The 15,772-nt window shown below is 36.8% G+C and overlaps 1 long non-coding RNA gene across 1 annotated transcript in view; it reads right to left on the reverse strand.

Moving 5' to 3' along the window:
• Positions 1-7,605, reverse strand: part of LOC306652325 — a 61,778-nt gene extending 54,173 nt beyond the window's left edge. Inside the window, exon 1 of the long non-coding RNA XR_013761354.1 lies at positions 7,487-7,605. This is a non-coding gene — a long non-coding RNA (uncharacterized lncRNA). The remainder of the gene's footprint in view (positions 1-7,486) is intronic.
• Positions 7,606-15,772: the final 8,167 nt, after the last annotated feature.

Raw genomic sequence — 15,772 nt, forward strand, 5'->3', positions numbered from 1 at the left:
TCCCTGTAGTGTCAAAATAAATAAATAAATAAATAAATAAATAATAATAAGAAGAAAATAAAATGATTTCTTAGATATGCAAAGTCTCCAAAAGGATTTAAAGACATTGGTGGTATTGTTTACTCTAGATATCAAAACTGCATACTGTTTTGTACACTTCAAATTATAAAACACTGTTATATTACATATTAAAAAAGATAAGTGCTTTTTTGAATTTAAAATGTTTTATTCTGCACAAAATATTTTAAAACAATTTGCAGAACTGAACAAAATGTATATAAATGAAAGTCCTATGGATTTGTATTCCATAATGCAATTATATTCAAAAATGTATTTAACTTTGAAACATAAAAGGAAATTATGGTTGAAAAACAGAGGCAAAGCTAAATTCGCCTGAATCAAATAGACAGTGAAAACAGCAAATTATAGCTATAATAGTATGGCAGTAAAATCAAACAAAACACTGATATAAAAATTTCTTAAATTCTACACTTAGAAACATTAAATGTTCCTTTGAACAAAATAGTATTTAATCTGTGCTTTAAAATTAAATGGGTTTCAAGATGGTGGAATAGAGGTGGTTGTCTTGCTGGCTGCTCCATGGCATGAAACCAAGAAAGCAGACAGGCAGCTTTTCCACAAGTGAGGTCCTGGAAACCTTCAGGGATACTACACATCCACAAGGTAGACAATCTACTGCCTCAGATCTATACGGCTAGATGGGTAGGCACACAAATAACATTTGCCCCAAACCAACCAAGATATCCAGTACTAGAATCCATTGACAACACAGTGGAAGAAATGTTAGAGAAGGAGTTTTGAATTTACTTAGTTAAATTGATCTGCAAAGTAAATTATGGTATAAGGATTGAAATCAGAGAGAAAATACAATAAGTGAAAGATTACATTAATAAGGAGGCAGAGGTTCTGAAAACAACAACAATAACAACAAAAAAATCTATCAAAAATTCTGAAAATGAAGAATTCAATAAACCAAATTAAAAATTCACTGAAAGCATCACCAGCAGACTACATCACTTGGAAGACAGTTTCGAGCAATGAAAACAAAATATATAGTCTTGAAAACAAAGTTGACCATGGAGAAAAGATATTAAGAGACCAAGAACAGAATCTGCAAGAAACATGGGGAACCCTGAAAAGATCAAATTCAATATTCATTGGTAGGTATAGATGAATGCTCAATACACAAACAAAAGGGATGTACCACCTTTTCAATGAAACAATATCTAAAAATCTCCCAAACCCGAAAAATAAAATGGAAAATCAAATACAGAAGGCCAACAGGACCTCAAATACACAACATTACGACAGACCAAAACCAACACACATTATTATGAAAATGCCTTACCTTCAGAATAAGGACAGAATTTAAAAAAATTACCAGACAAAAATGAAAGGTAACATTTAGAGGGAAACAAATCCGGATCTCAGCTGATCTCTCAACCTGGACCCATGAAGTTAGGAGGTCTCGGAACAACATATTCCAACTTCCAAAAGAAAACGGATGCCAGCCAAGAATACCATATCCAGCAAAGTTAAGCTTCAGAAATGATGACGAAATAAAAACCCTACATGATAAACAAAAGCTAAAAGAACTCACAACTAGAAAGCCTGAACTACAAAACATACCAAGTAAGATATTTCATGAAGAAACCAAAAATAAAAGTGAAAACCAGCAAAGGCAGGAAGTACACTAAAAGAACAGCAAATCAATGGAGCAACCAATTTGAACCAGAAATAAATCAAAATGACAGGGAATAGAAACAATATCTAAACAATAGCATTGAATATAAATGGCATAAACCCATCAATCAAAAGACAAACTGGCAGACTGGATCAAAAAACAAGATCCAATGATATGCTGTTTCCAAGAGACTCACCTCATAGGCAAAGAAATTCACAGACCGAAGGTAAAAGGATGGGGAAAACATATTCCTAGGATCGCATAAACAAGCAGGGGTTTCCATCATCATATCAAAGTGGACCTCAAGCCAAAGTTAATCAGGAGGGACAAAAAATACTTCACACTGCTCAAGGGAATCGTATCTCAACAAGACATAGCAATCACAAACATCTATGCCCCAGACAATGGAGCATATACATACATCAAACCAAATATTCCCAACTCCAAAAGTCAAATGCACCACAACACAATAACACTATGTGACTCCAACATAACCCTCTCATCATGGGACAGCTACTTCAAATGGAAACTAAACAAAGAAACCATGTCAAAATCTCTAGGACACTATGAAGGAAATGCTAAGAGGAAAGTTCACTGTATTGAACTCATTCATCAAAAGAATATAAAGTCAACAAATAAAATACCTAACCCCACATTCTCAAAACCCTAGAAAAAGAACAAATCAAAACCAAACACAGTAGAAGACAGGAAACAATCAAAACCAGAACAAAAATCAATGAAATTGAAACAAAAGATCAACTGAAAAAAGTGACAAAATAAAAAGTTGGTTCTTTGAAAAAAAAAAAAACAACAACAACAACAACAAAATTGCTAAACCCTCAGCCAAACCAACAAAGAGAAAGAGAGAAAACTCAAATCGCCAAAATTCATGATGAAAAAGGAAATATCACAATCAGTTCTACTAAAATACAGATTATAATCAGAACTGATTTTGTAAGTTTATATTCTAATAAAATATCTTGAAGATAACAATAAACTTCTAGAAAGACATGACCTACCCAAATTGAATCAAATCAGGAGCACACACAAAATTTAAACAGATTAATTTCAAGCATTGAAATTGAAGATGCTATCAAAAGCCCACCAAACAAGAAAAGCCCAGGACCAGATGATTTCTCAGCCAAGCTCTACCAGAACTTCAAGAAGAACTCACACAAATCCTTCTCAAATTATTCCATGAACTAGAAAAGGAGAAAACCCTTCCAAACTTTCCATGAAATTTCTATCACCCTGATACCAAAACTAGACAAAGACACATCCAGGAAAGAAAATTTCCCACCAATATCCCCAATGAACATAGATGTAAAAATACTGGCAAATTGCATACAAATACACGTTCAAAAGATAGTGAACCAGAATCAAGTGGAGTTCATCCAGAGATGCAAGGTTGGTTTGACATATGGAAATCAATAAGTTTAATTCAAGACATCAGTAGACTTAAAGACAAGAATCACATGACCATCTTGAGAGATGCAGAAAAAGCATTCAAACAAATAAGCATCTATTCATGTTCAAAACACCAGAAAAACTAGGGATAATAGGAACATACCTCAGCATTACAAATGTCATATATGTGAAACACAGGGCTAACATTCTAAATGGAGAAAAACCTACAGCATTCCCTGTAGAAAGTGAACAAGACAGGGATGCCCTCCTTCACCACCTCTACTCAACATAGTCCTAAAAATTCTAGCCAGAGCAATTAGACAAAAGAAAGAAATCAAAGGAATATGAATAGGAAAACAACAACACAAACCATCCCTATTTTGCTGAGCACATTATTCTATATTCAGAATATCCAAAAAACTGCACCAGAAAACTTCCAGAACTCGTAAATGAATCCAGCAAAGTGACAGGACACAAAATTGACACTCATAAATCAATTGCATCCTCATACATCAGTGCTGAATCAACTGAAAGTAAAAAATAGGAAAACTATCCCATTCACAATAGCCTCAAAGAAAATAAAATGATTGCAAAGCAATCCAACAAGAAGTGAAATCACTTCTACAATGAAAACTACAGAACACCAAAGAAAGAAATTGAAGAACACCTCAGAAGATGGAAAGATCTCCATGTTCTTCGATGGGCACAATCAACACTGTTAAAATGGCCACACTACCAAAAGCATCACACAGATTCAATGCAATTCCTATAAGGTTCTGATGTTCTTCATAGAAATAGAAAAAGCAGTCATGAAATCCATCTGAAACAAAACAAAACAAAACAAAACAAAAGGCCCAGAATAGCCAAAGAAATTCTTAGGGAGAAAAGTGAACCAGACCTTAAATTATACTGCAGAACTATAGTAACAAAAACAGCATGGCATTGGCACCAATATAGACATGAAGATCAATGGTACAGAACAGAAGACACAGAGATGAACCCACATAAATACAGATTCTCATACTAGACAAAGGTGCCAAAAACATACACTGGAGAAAAGAGAGCCTGCTCCACAAATGATGCTGGGAAAACTGGAAATCCATTTGCAACAAAATGAAACCCATCTCTCACCCTGCACAAAACCCAATCAAAGTGGATCAAGGACCTAGGCATTAGACCAGAGATTCTGCGCATACTAGAAGAAAAAGTAGGCCCAACTCTCCATCATGTGAGCCTAAGAACCAAATTCTTCATCAAGATTCCTAAAGTAGGGCTGGGGACATAGCTAGTTGGTAGAGTGAGTGCTTGCCTAGCATGCACAAAGCCCAGGGTTTGATCCCCAGCACCTCCACCAAGAAACAAAACAATGAAACACCTTCTAAAGTGCAAGAAGTAAAATCAAGACTCAATGGGATGGTATCACAGCAGAGTAAACAATCAAGTACACGAACAGAGATTCCACAGAATGGGGGAAAATTCTCTGCCACCTGCACCTCAGATAGAGCAGTAATGTCCAGGTATATAAAGAACTCAAAAATCTCTACACCAAAAACCCCAAATGACCCAATTAGCAAATGGGCAAAGGAACTAAACAGGCATTTCACAGAAGCAGAAACATGATGTCAGCAAATATATGAAAAAGTGTTCAACATCACAAGCAATTAGAGAAATGCAAATCAGAACTACACTGAGGTTGCATCTTACCCCAGTCAGAATGGCAACATCAAGAATGCAAGCAACAATAAATGTTGACAAGGATGTGGGGAAAAGGTACACTCACATGTTGCTGGTCGGTCTGCAAATCGGTACAAGCACTCTGGAAAACAGTAGGGAGATTCCTCAGAAAACTCAGAATGGAACCACCATTTGACTCAGCCATCCCACTCCTTGGCATATATTCAAAGGCTCAAAATCAGCCTACTATAGTGACTTGGTCACATCAATGTGTATAGCAGTTCAGTTCACAAGGGCCAAGCTATGGAACCAACCTAGGTGCCCCTCAACAGATGAACAAACAAAGAAAATGTGGTACACATACATGATAAAACATAAGCCATAAAGAAGAATAAAATTACAGTGTTGGTTGGCAAATGGATGAAACTGGATACCATGCCAAGTGAAACAAGCCAATCCCCCAAAACCAAAGGCTGAATGTTCTCTGATATGTGGATACTGACTCACAATAGGCCAAGGTGTGTGTGAGCGCGCATGGGTGTGGGTGTGTGTGTGTAGTTTCATCAGATTGGACAAGAAGGTATAAGGAGAAGGAAGGAGCGTTTGAAGTGGGAAAGACAGTAGAATGAATCAGACATATATGAATACATGATTGGTGTAAACCCCACATCATGTATAACTAACTACAAGAATGGGAAGTTATACTCCATGAATATATGATGTGTCAAAATACATTCTGCTGTCATATAAAAAGAAAAAAATTGAAAAATTTAAAGGCTCACTTAAAAATTATACATTAAGTACATATCACATAATAATTAAGAAGAAACACATTTCTGAATATGTGGCAAGGATAGAAGCCAATTTGTCCTTATGTAAATCATAAGAAATTTAGAAGTGATTGGAAGTGCTACGGATAGATCAACATATATTTTACGAAGAGAAAATATAAACTAATACACCTTACAAATAATTCTACAAATAATTAGCTTTTTATAAGTTGTAAGCACTTTACATAATAGCTATTTTCTAATTTTTATACATTATATCTGATAATTATTTACTGTATTTTTCTCAAATTTAGAATTTATGTTATTTATCTTATTTCATTTTAACTGTAATAATAATTATTTTAAATTCACTGATTTCTCTTAGGTTACTTGAGAGACAAACTTCTTTGTATCATATCTCTTTTTACTAAATAATTGTTTTCAACATATTAATCTTCAAAAATGTTTTAAGAAAGTTTGATTTTAAAACCTAAGTAAGGTCATGTGCCCAGTGTACATTTCCTTTAGTAACAGACCGCATTTACCATGGTGGTCCTATAAATGATATTGCCTAGTGATGTCATATCTATCTTAGTTTATGTAAATACATTCTATGAAGTTCACACAATGAACAAATCACTTTACTATGTATTTACCAAAATATATCCTTGTTGTTAAGTGATCCATGACTACTATAATGAGAATAGACAAGGAAAAGAGAAGTTCAGAAAGACAATAATGCAGGTTTCTCAAGAACACTCTAATGTAACAACCAAAGAAAGCGTTAAGCAATAAAAACAAAAAACAGAAAGTAAAACTTAAAAAAATTCTATTCAAACACCAAATAAAATATGCAACAAATTATGATCTTTACTAAATTATTAATTAGATAAGAACTTCTCACTGTTTTGGAGTCACAAATTACGTCCTTTAACCATCCCCCCATACATAAATACACCCAAATTACCATTAGATTACAAATTCCAAAATGCCATAACGTTTATATACTAAGATTCACAGTTTCTGAACCTATTTTTAGTTAAGTGCTTTTAAAAATCCCTGCTGAGTGAAAAATAAATACCTTATACAGAAGTCATTCTTATTTTAAACTAATAAGCTATTCGCCGTTAGTTTGTCATCTGAGGTTAAATCAGTACTACTTATAAAGGTCTCTCATCTTCACAATCTTAATTTCCAGAACTATTAAGTAAACCTAACCTAAAATCATCTGACAAATGAGAAATAAAATAAATATAAAGCATTGTTAGCTAATGTTTATTCTGAAAATACAAGACAGCTCAACATTAGAAAATCTAGGTACAGAACACATCAAATTAACAAAAGATAACAAACAATATTATCTCAAAAAACTAGAAAAGACATTTTGCAAAATAAAAACACTAAATAATGACAAAACTCAAAATAGAAAGAGAACACCTTTAATAAAGGGAAGCTACCAAAAACTTTAGCAAACATTCTTAAAAAGCAGTCTTACTAAAGTCAAGATCAGGCAAGTTTGCCTCCTTTAATACCCGCTAGGCCAGGCTATAGCCAATTTAAGGAGACAGTACAGTAGACTGGTTAAAAACTCAGGCTGTGGTTCTGGACTGCCTAAGTTTATGTTGTGGACAGCTGACTAAACTTGAGTTAGCAAACACCTTTCTATCTCTCACTATATTCACTTTTAAAATACATAGTAGTACCTATAACCTCATGTGTTAGCTTAGAGGATTAATTGTGCTAATTCATTCAAAGCACTTAGAACACCCAGTACATACTAAGTACTGAATAAAATATACGGAGGTGACAAAACATTTTTTCCCCAATTTTTCATTTCTTTAAAAGAGAATTATTTTAAAGCAAAATTAAAAATTGTTGTATCTATTCCAGTAAATCCCCCCCCCCACCGTTTTTTTTTGGGTTCACTCACCTTGGGTAGAAGTTGCCTTTCTTGGCTTCGACCTGCAGAGCAGCAAGGAAAGTGACCTCCTTTATTCTGCCATCTTGCTGTTCAGGATTTACATCTTAATTTAGAAGGTCCTCCTCTTAGAGGAGGACAGCACTGACAGCCACAAACCCCTTTCAGGGAAGCAGCTGAAATGCCAGAAAGCCTAGGCCGCACACAAGCCTCGAGCGCCCTCGGCAACTGAGGAGTGTGAAACTCCAAGGGAGTCCGCGCTAGAAGACGGAGCAGGAGCAATAAAGGCCCTGCTGCTCCAGCGCTCCCAGCAGTTGCAGTGACCGGCTCGCACGCCTGGGGTGGGGCGTACAACTGGGCGGAGTTAGCGCCCTGCTGGCGTGCGGACGCGACGGGTTGCGGCGGAAGGACCGCGCAGGCGCGGTAGTGGATGGGAGGCGGGACCGCGCAAGCGTCTTAGAAGGAGGTAGCGGCGGCGCTGCGAGGGAGAACCCGGAAGATGGTCGTGATCAAGGACTTGTGAGTACGTTGGGCGTGAAAAGGGTCTGGGACTAGGATGGTGGGAAAGTCATCAACTGAGAAATGGTGGCTTTTCCTAAGAAGTATTGAGCTCCCGACCAGCCGCTCCCCATCTCCCCGGGTGAGCCTTCCCCGTCCACCTCAGGGTCCTCAGAGGCGGCCTGCAGACCCTCCGGGTGTTGCGGCGGTTAACATGGCGGTCGTCTTCCCCTGCACGCGGGACATGCAAGGGGCCTGTGGCGGCCTGCGGGCCCGGGTGCATGGCTCTGAAAGGCGCGACGGGGAGTTTCCACTGGGACCATACTCACCAGGGTCTGCTTGGGGGCTTTCCCAGGCCCGCCGGTGGGTGGAATCACAGCTTCCTACAGGGTTCTGGGAAACTGGGTGGCCTGATGGTGATTTGTCGCTCAGGGTGGAGTCTGCTTGTCACCCGCGGGAGATGCGATTGCCAGGTGAAGGCAGCCCTGACTCCTGGAGATTGGCACCCTGAAGTTCGTGTGGCAGCCAGTAGACCAGATAAGCCGTGCTCCGCTGGGCAGCTCCGTTGCATCACTGGAGAGCCTTCTCCCTGCTCAGGAGTCTCACTCCCCAGATGGCTTGGCTCTCCCGGCCCACCTACTTCAGGACGTGAAGGTGAGTCTTTAAACACATGCCCTGTCAAACGGAGGGGTTTTCGGGCTCATCAGCGGCCAAGTGATTTTGTCGAAAACTTCAGTTTTTCTCACTATCAGGGCCTGTTTACATCGCAGAAAATCTGGTTGGCAATAAATGTTAAGCTGTCACACCTAGTTTCTGACCTGTCTATCCCTTTCACGGGCAGCTAGGGATTTTTAGTATGACCTGTTTATTTTTTGATTTCCTCCCAAATTCATGTGTTCATTTTAAATTCTTAAAAAAATTTTTGACTTACAGTAGCTGTTTCCAAACACCCTAATTTTAGAGTTAATTGTCCAACTATTAAAAAGTCATTGATGTCACTTCCCTACTTAAAACCATCCAAAGATACCCTGTCTCTTCAGAATAAAAATCAGTCTTTACAATAGCCTACAGGCCTTACACTCTTTTATTCCCTGCTGTAACCCCATTTACTAGATTTTTCTGTGCCCAGTCCAGCCTCAAAAGATTCCTTGCTGTTCCTTCACTAAGCTACATGTGAGCTGAGTTGAGGACCTGTTTACTTTTGTTCCCTCTGCCTGAAGTGTTTTCTCCTCAGTTCAGTTACTCACCTTTTTAGGTCTTTGCTCAAATAACACTTCTTCAGTGAATTCCTATTTTCCTAAATGTATTCTTTTTTTTTAATATACTTTTATATATTTATTTATTTATTTATTTATTTATTTATTTATTTATTTATTTATTTATTTATTTTTGTGTTGTAGTGAGGATTGAACCCAGTGCCTCACATTTGCTAGGCGAGCGCCCTACCACTGAGCCACATCCCAGCCCTAAATGTATTCTTAATTCAATTAAGCTCCACAAATTTGCCCATTTTCCTCACTCTCCTAGACCCAGATTTTTAAATAGTCCCTAGCACGTTGTAGGTGCTCATCAAACACTTATGAATTGATGAAAACCTACAGTTTTTTTTTCAGTGACAAGGATTCTGTGGAAAGATATTTTTACCTTTTTATGTAGAGTGAAGTTTTCTAATGAAAGCTCATTTATAATACTGAACTTTGGGTTTATGTAAAACTTTCCTCCAATTTTTTTAGTAGTGTATCGTGCATTTGTTATTTTAATATCTGATATAGGTAATAACAGATATTAAGAAAAATTGAGGATATAATACAGGAGGAAATCGACTTGGCCCAAACCACATAGAGAGTTGTAGGAATGTTTTATGTCATATATCTAGTCATTTCTTTTCTTCTATTGGAATTACCTTGTCCTTCCAAAAATGTAAATTAAGTGTTCAGTTTATCTTTTGACAATTATATAAGTAGTACCAAACTAGCTTTTGGAAAGTAGTTACCACTGAGAATTTGTACACTCGCCTTTTTGCAAATCTTTCCTTTTGCTATGAAAATTTAAATGCACTGAAATAATGAAAGTTGAATTGTGCCCAAAGTCTAATTATTTTCATAAGGTGTGCATTGCCATTCTGGATGTTTACTTCTCTTGTATCTCTTTCCTAGGGATTTTTTTAACAGACTTTTCTTTAGGTAAAGGCTATTTCTTACTTAAGCGTTCCCTGTTTCTAATACAGAATATGGCCTAGCATAGTTATGTACTCAGTAATGTTGAATGAGAAACTGATGTCTTCCTACTTTTCCAGTCAACTTTCTAAAATTGTTTTTGGTCAGGAGCAGTGAATAGGTCGTTACTATATTAAAGATATTGGTAAACTAGAATGCTTTGGCAAATAGTTTTTTGTCCTACAAAACTCTAATTTTGATAAAAACTAAAAGGTCATAAGTGACTTTCAGTCTGAATTAATTCCCTTGCATTTATTACTAAAGCAGTAGGTGAAGTTGCCTTTAGTGAAGTGGAAAAAAAATCACAAGGATTTTCAGAGAAGTTTGTAAATTTTCAAATTGCTCTGAAAATTGAATTTTGCTTTTGAAAAATCACAGCCTGTCAGTTCCTTTTCCCATTTATTTTTTTACTATGCAAATTCTGAAGTTTCTTAACTCATCACTCTGAATGTCTTAATCACTTTCATTTTATAAAGAATTTTCTTTGAATGTACTACTAAACAAAAATGGGGATCATCATACTAGTATGTATTTGTTGAAATTACTCAACTATGATTCCTTTTCGTTTTGTGAAACTTCAGGGAATACTTTTCTTTCCTTTCTATCCCTTCTTCTCTACAGGCCCCTTGATTCAGGCCTTTATTAATAACACTTGAGGAGACTCTCAAAATACTTGTTTTCCTCATTCTCCTGACCCTCAGTGCTTTTAACCACATGTGGACAACTGTAGTTACATCATTTACCCCATGGAATAACCTTTCAGGACACCTTTTTGCCTGATTAATTCATTTAATTCATAATGTAGTGTTCTAAGCCCTGAAAATGTATCCCAACCTCTGTCTTTCTAACTTTTCCTCCCCCAGTGTATGTTCCATTTACTGAGACAGGGAGCAAGTTAGTATGCAGCCTGAGGGAACAACTAAGATGTTAGGGAGTTTTAGCTATGGAGGGACTTAGGATAAGTTTACTCTTGAGAATTGAAACTAGTGACCCTTGTATCTTTGAGATTGTCATCATTTTTGTTATTGTAAGAAAGAGTGATGAGTGACACTTAGTTGATGGGGAGGGAATAACAGGAGCTGTGTTTGATTCACATTGGAGATTAAGATTATGTGAACATTCAGGGTAAATATTTGAGGGGAATATGGAGAGGGGGTGGAGGTGCTGCTGAAATGAAAACAAAATGTGACATTCTGGGGCATACAAATACCCTCTTCACGTTGTGTAAAAGAAAGCCAACAGAATGTCTAGGTTAAAACAAATCATCACTAATGTAAACAAGAAACAATTAAGATAAAAGGAAGGAGATGCCAGCTGAAGAGAAATTGGAATGAGTAAAACTATAGGGAATTTTCTGTAAGAAGACAACTGAGGTGACTGTGAAATGTGTGTGTGTGTATGTGTATGTATTTTCCCCCTCTTTAAATAAAAGACTAAGGGGAACCAAGTAGGGGGAAAAGGAATTTGCTGTCTTGGAACTCAGTATTATGAGACAGTTTATATACAGAAATGACTTTGGTTTTCAGACTTTATGGCAGAAATGGTTAAGGGTGGAAATAAGGAATCTCTCTGTAAAAACCTAGAGAAAATGCAGTATTCTTATGTATAGTAATATACAATAATATATTTTTAAAATAATTCCTCAATACTGTATTATAGGTAAAATGGGCTATAAAAATATTCTTTTAGTGTGTCCAATATCAAAATTCTTGGAAAGGATCAAACACCTATCAACCTTATTGAATCTACCCTGGAAAAAGTCATTGTATTATTAAAGTTCAAGGTAGTTTCCTCAATAAAAATATTTTTAATATTAATTTGAAAGGGTATCCCTTTTATTAAACTTGAACAATTGGGTAGTAGAGAAACAGTTTCTGGAAACATTTTTTTCATGAAATTCAAGATATGTATTCTGTGAGAAGTATCATAAAAACAAAATGCACAGCATGTATGTGGTGAATGAAACCATCTAAATATTTCATGGGGGCTCCTAACCCGTCTACAAATAATACATTCTGTACCCTGCAATTTTCAATGATGAGGTTTTTTTTTTTTCTTTCTTTCTTTTTTTTCCTTGTTTCTTTAATTATAAGACCTGCTGCAACTGCATCTTTGGGGTCCTGGAACAACAAGGACACTCAGTACAAATGACCACTGGGATTCAGGAAAGGTAGCTTTTATCCTGCAGTTTAAAAATCCTTGCTTAGGGTTGTAGGAATTGCAAAGACTCCCTTGCATAAATGGCATAATTTTATTTTCAGATTCAAGAGTCCTATCAGTTGAATCATTGGATTTAAAGTGAAAGATCCTTTAAATCTAGAGATCTGTGTTTTAAAACCATTCAAGTGTTATATGTATTCTTTTATCATTTTAGCAGTTTTGTTTTGCCATGTTCTGTTTAGGGGGTGATTCTGAATCATTTTTTTGTCATAATTTACTTTGATTTGTTAATCTAAACTCATATCTTGGTCATGTTCATTTTTTTATTTCAGTCTTGTAGCAAAATTAATTGTAGTGTATTACAGATAATCAATTGCAAACAAATTTCTGTTACACTGCTTTGTTTTTGCAGAGTTTGAAGAATGAAATCCAAAGGAGGACGGCAAGTTCAAGTCCCGCCTCAACATTTTGGAGAAGCCCTAAGCAACTAAGCCAGACCCTGTCTCAGATTATTTTCGGAGGGGTTGGAGATGTAGCACTGTGGTAAGCACCCTGTGTTCAGTCCTCCAAAAGAGTAAAGTTTAACCTGTGCATGGATTCTTTTTACACCATCCCAGAGAAATGAGACTCCAGCCTTAACTTAAGTGCTTTTCAGGTTAAGTAGCTCACTACCTAGAAAAAACAACTCCTTTAGTGTTGGACATTTTAAACATTTGTCTTCTTTAAGTCAGCATCTGCTGTCCCTTAATGCTTGACCATTGTTCACACTTTATCCCACTTGGGAAGTGAATATCGAGTCTGGCCCGTCCTGCCTGGAGCAGCCTTTCAGACTTTCTGATGGTGGCTCTCCTATGAACGCTGCTCCCTGCCAAGACATTTTGTTCCATTTTCAAAGATCATAAGGTTAAACATTACAGCACATTTATTTGGCCTAATATAACAGGACCCTTAGACTTCCTCACCAACTAGTCTTATTGCCGTATATGTCATAGTTGTTTCTTTGAACTGAAAACAGTATTCCAGACACAGTCTGAGCAACATCTATCCACGAGAGCTTATTGTCTTCCTTGATTTGCTTGTGCCATAGAAATATATCACCTATAGAGTACCTGTGTCCTCCAGTTTCAGCCACCTGCAGTAGAGCCAGAGATGAAAAAAGCAAAAGCTGTTTGTGAAATTAAGATATGTGTAGCAAACCTCATTAAAGTTTCTGGATCCTTCTGTTACTTGTACACAACTCCTGCTTGCTTGTCTGGTTTTCCTAGAGCTGTCAGGAGATTAGAAGCAGCATATTGGAAGTGGGACACAGAAAAACTGATAACCGAAAAGGTGACAGCTGTCAGAAAATGGGGGGCCAGGAATGGAGACATTAAAAAAGTGCAGCTGTCTGGCACTATTTAATGTAGATTGAACACAGCTGTATGAGTCTTGCTATTACCTGAAGTTTACTGTGTTACAACACAGTCAAGATAAGTCTGGACCCCTATTTATTTGCACAATTATCTGTTTGAACGTAAAATGAAACTTGACATTTGTTTTTGTTAGGGTTTGTTTGTTTCAGCTGGTTGAATCTGTTTGTTAAAATTGTTCTGAGTCTTGGTGTTGTCACTCAAAATACTCAGAGGTTTTCTTATATGCAGATTTAGTAAGCATGTCTTCTGTCTCTACTGAAATTATTCTTAAAATAAGAACAAGAGGAAAACCTAGTAGCATTCCACAACTTATTAGCACATTGGTCACTGTTTTTGGACATGGTTATTTAGTTGTTTCTGTATGAATGTTGTTACACTGTTGTTCAAGACCAAATTAACCTATTGGTTGAGACATTTTCATACTATTTATGTATATGACATTATTACAAAGTGTATTTTAAAGGACTTAAGGATTGTGGCATGACTAGACTAACCCTAGTGTTGTACCAGTCCTCTTTGTAGTCTGTAGTTTCTAGACCCTCACTTTTTGATCATTTGAGAAATTTGCTTAATTCCAGCTTCCTAAACCCTTCCAAATTGAGTAAGATTGTGTGTTTTAAGTTAATCTGCAAGATAGCATCATATCCCCACTTTTATTTTCAGATTACAATGACCCTTATTTTTTCAAATAAAATTTTAACTGAATTTTGTGTTCTTGGACATAGATTTTTGTGCCTTTACTTGGATAATGTAAGGAAAATACTTCTTTAAGCTATCTTTATTGGAAGGAAGAAATGTAGTCAAATTTGAAGAGATTGGAGCTGGTTTTGTGCTGTGGCTTGGTCACTAGAATAATGAAACCAGAGGAACTTTGTTCTTTGCTACTTATGGGAATCTGTAGTGGTGGAAAATGGTGCTGTTTCCTTCTCAATCATTTTTTACTCTTTATATTAGTTTTCTACCCAGGTACACTGGGATTGAAGTAAACTGTTGATAACAGTCTTGAACCCTGTTCAAACACAAAAGTGATAATATTTGATAACAATTTTCTTTGAATGTTAGCTAGAGAAAAGTTGGTGATTCAGAAAAATATATCTAATGTATCTCTTCTCACAGCAAAGTTCCTACGTTTGTGAGGACGATTACTCCCAAGGGCTTCTTGGTGTTTCATGAGAGCCTGAAACACCTACTCCTATGTAGAACATGTGAGCCTTGTCCCCAGCAGCATGTCACCCCTCTGCCCTTCAGTTGAGGTGAGAGAACTCCCAGTGCCCAGGTTCTTGAGAAGGTGCAGGTGATGGCATAGGAGTGGCTACATGGGGTTCATCTCGTGGTTCTTGTGAAGGGCATAGGTTTGCTTCCAAATGGCAGCCCACACTGGGTCCTTGCTGATGGTGCTGGCTCTAGGGTGAGCAAATGAATACTTTGAGATCATAAAGAAAGCTCATCCACTGTTGAAAGTTTGTTGTACTTTCAACAGTATTTTATTTATGTTGCCACATGATAGGAGAGGGAGATAACAGACTTCTGAAATAGCTATTGTCATTTGCTAAATAAACTCTATAGTGTTTTCCTCTGGTGACATTATTCTTCTTTTTATTGTAAACAAATGGGATACATGTTGTTTCTCTGTACATGAGGTAAAGGCATGCCATTTGTGTAATCATAAATTTACATAGGGTAATGTTATTTGATCTATTCTGTTATTTTTTTCCTTCCCCCCACCCCTCCAACCCCTCCCACCCCTCTTTTCCCTCTATACAGTCCTTCCTTCCTCCATTCTTGCCACCCTCCTTAACCCTAACCCTAAACCTAACCCTAACCCTAACGCTAACCCCTCCCACCCCCCCCATTATATGTCATCATCCTCTTCTCAGCGAGATCATTCGTCCTTTGATTTTTTGAGATTGGCTTATCTCACTTAGCATGATATTCTCCAATTTCATCCATTTGCCTGCAAGTGCCATAATTTTATCATTCTTTATGGCGGAGTAATATTCCATTGTATGTAT

Source organism: Sciurus vulgaris (assembly GCF_902686455.1).
Source record: "Sciurus vulgaris genome assembly, contig: HiC_scaffold_177_arrow_ctg1, whole genome shotgun sequence".
Classification (NCBI taxonomy): Eukaryota; Metazoa; Chordata; class Mammalia; order Rodentia; family Sciuridae; genus Sciurus; species Sciurus vulgaris.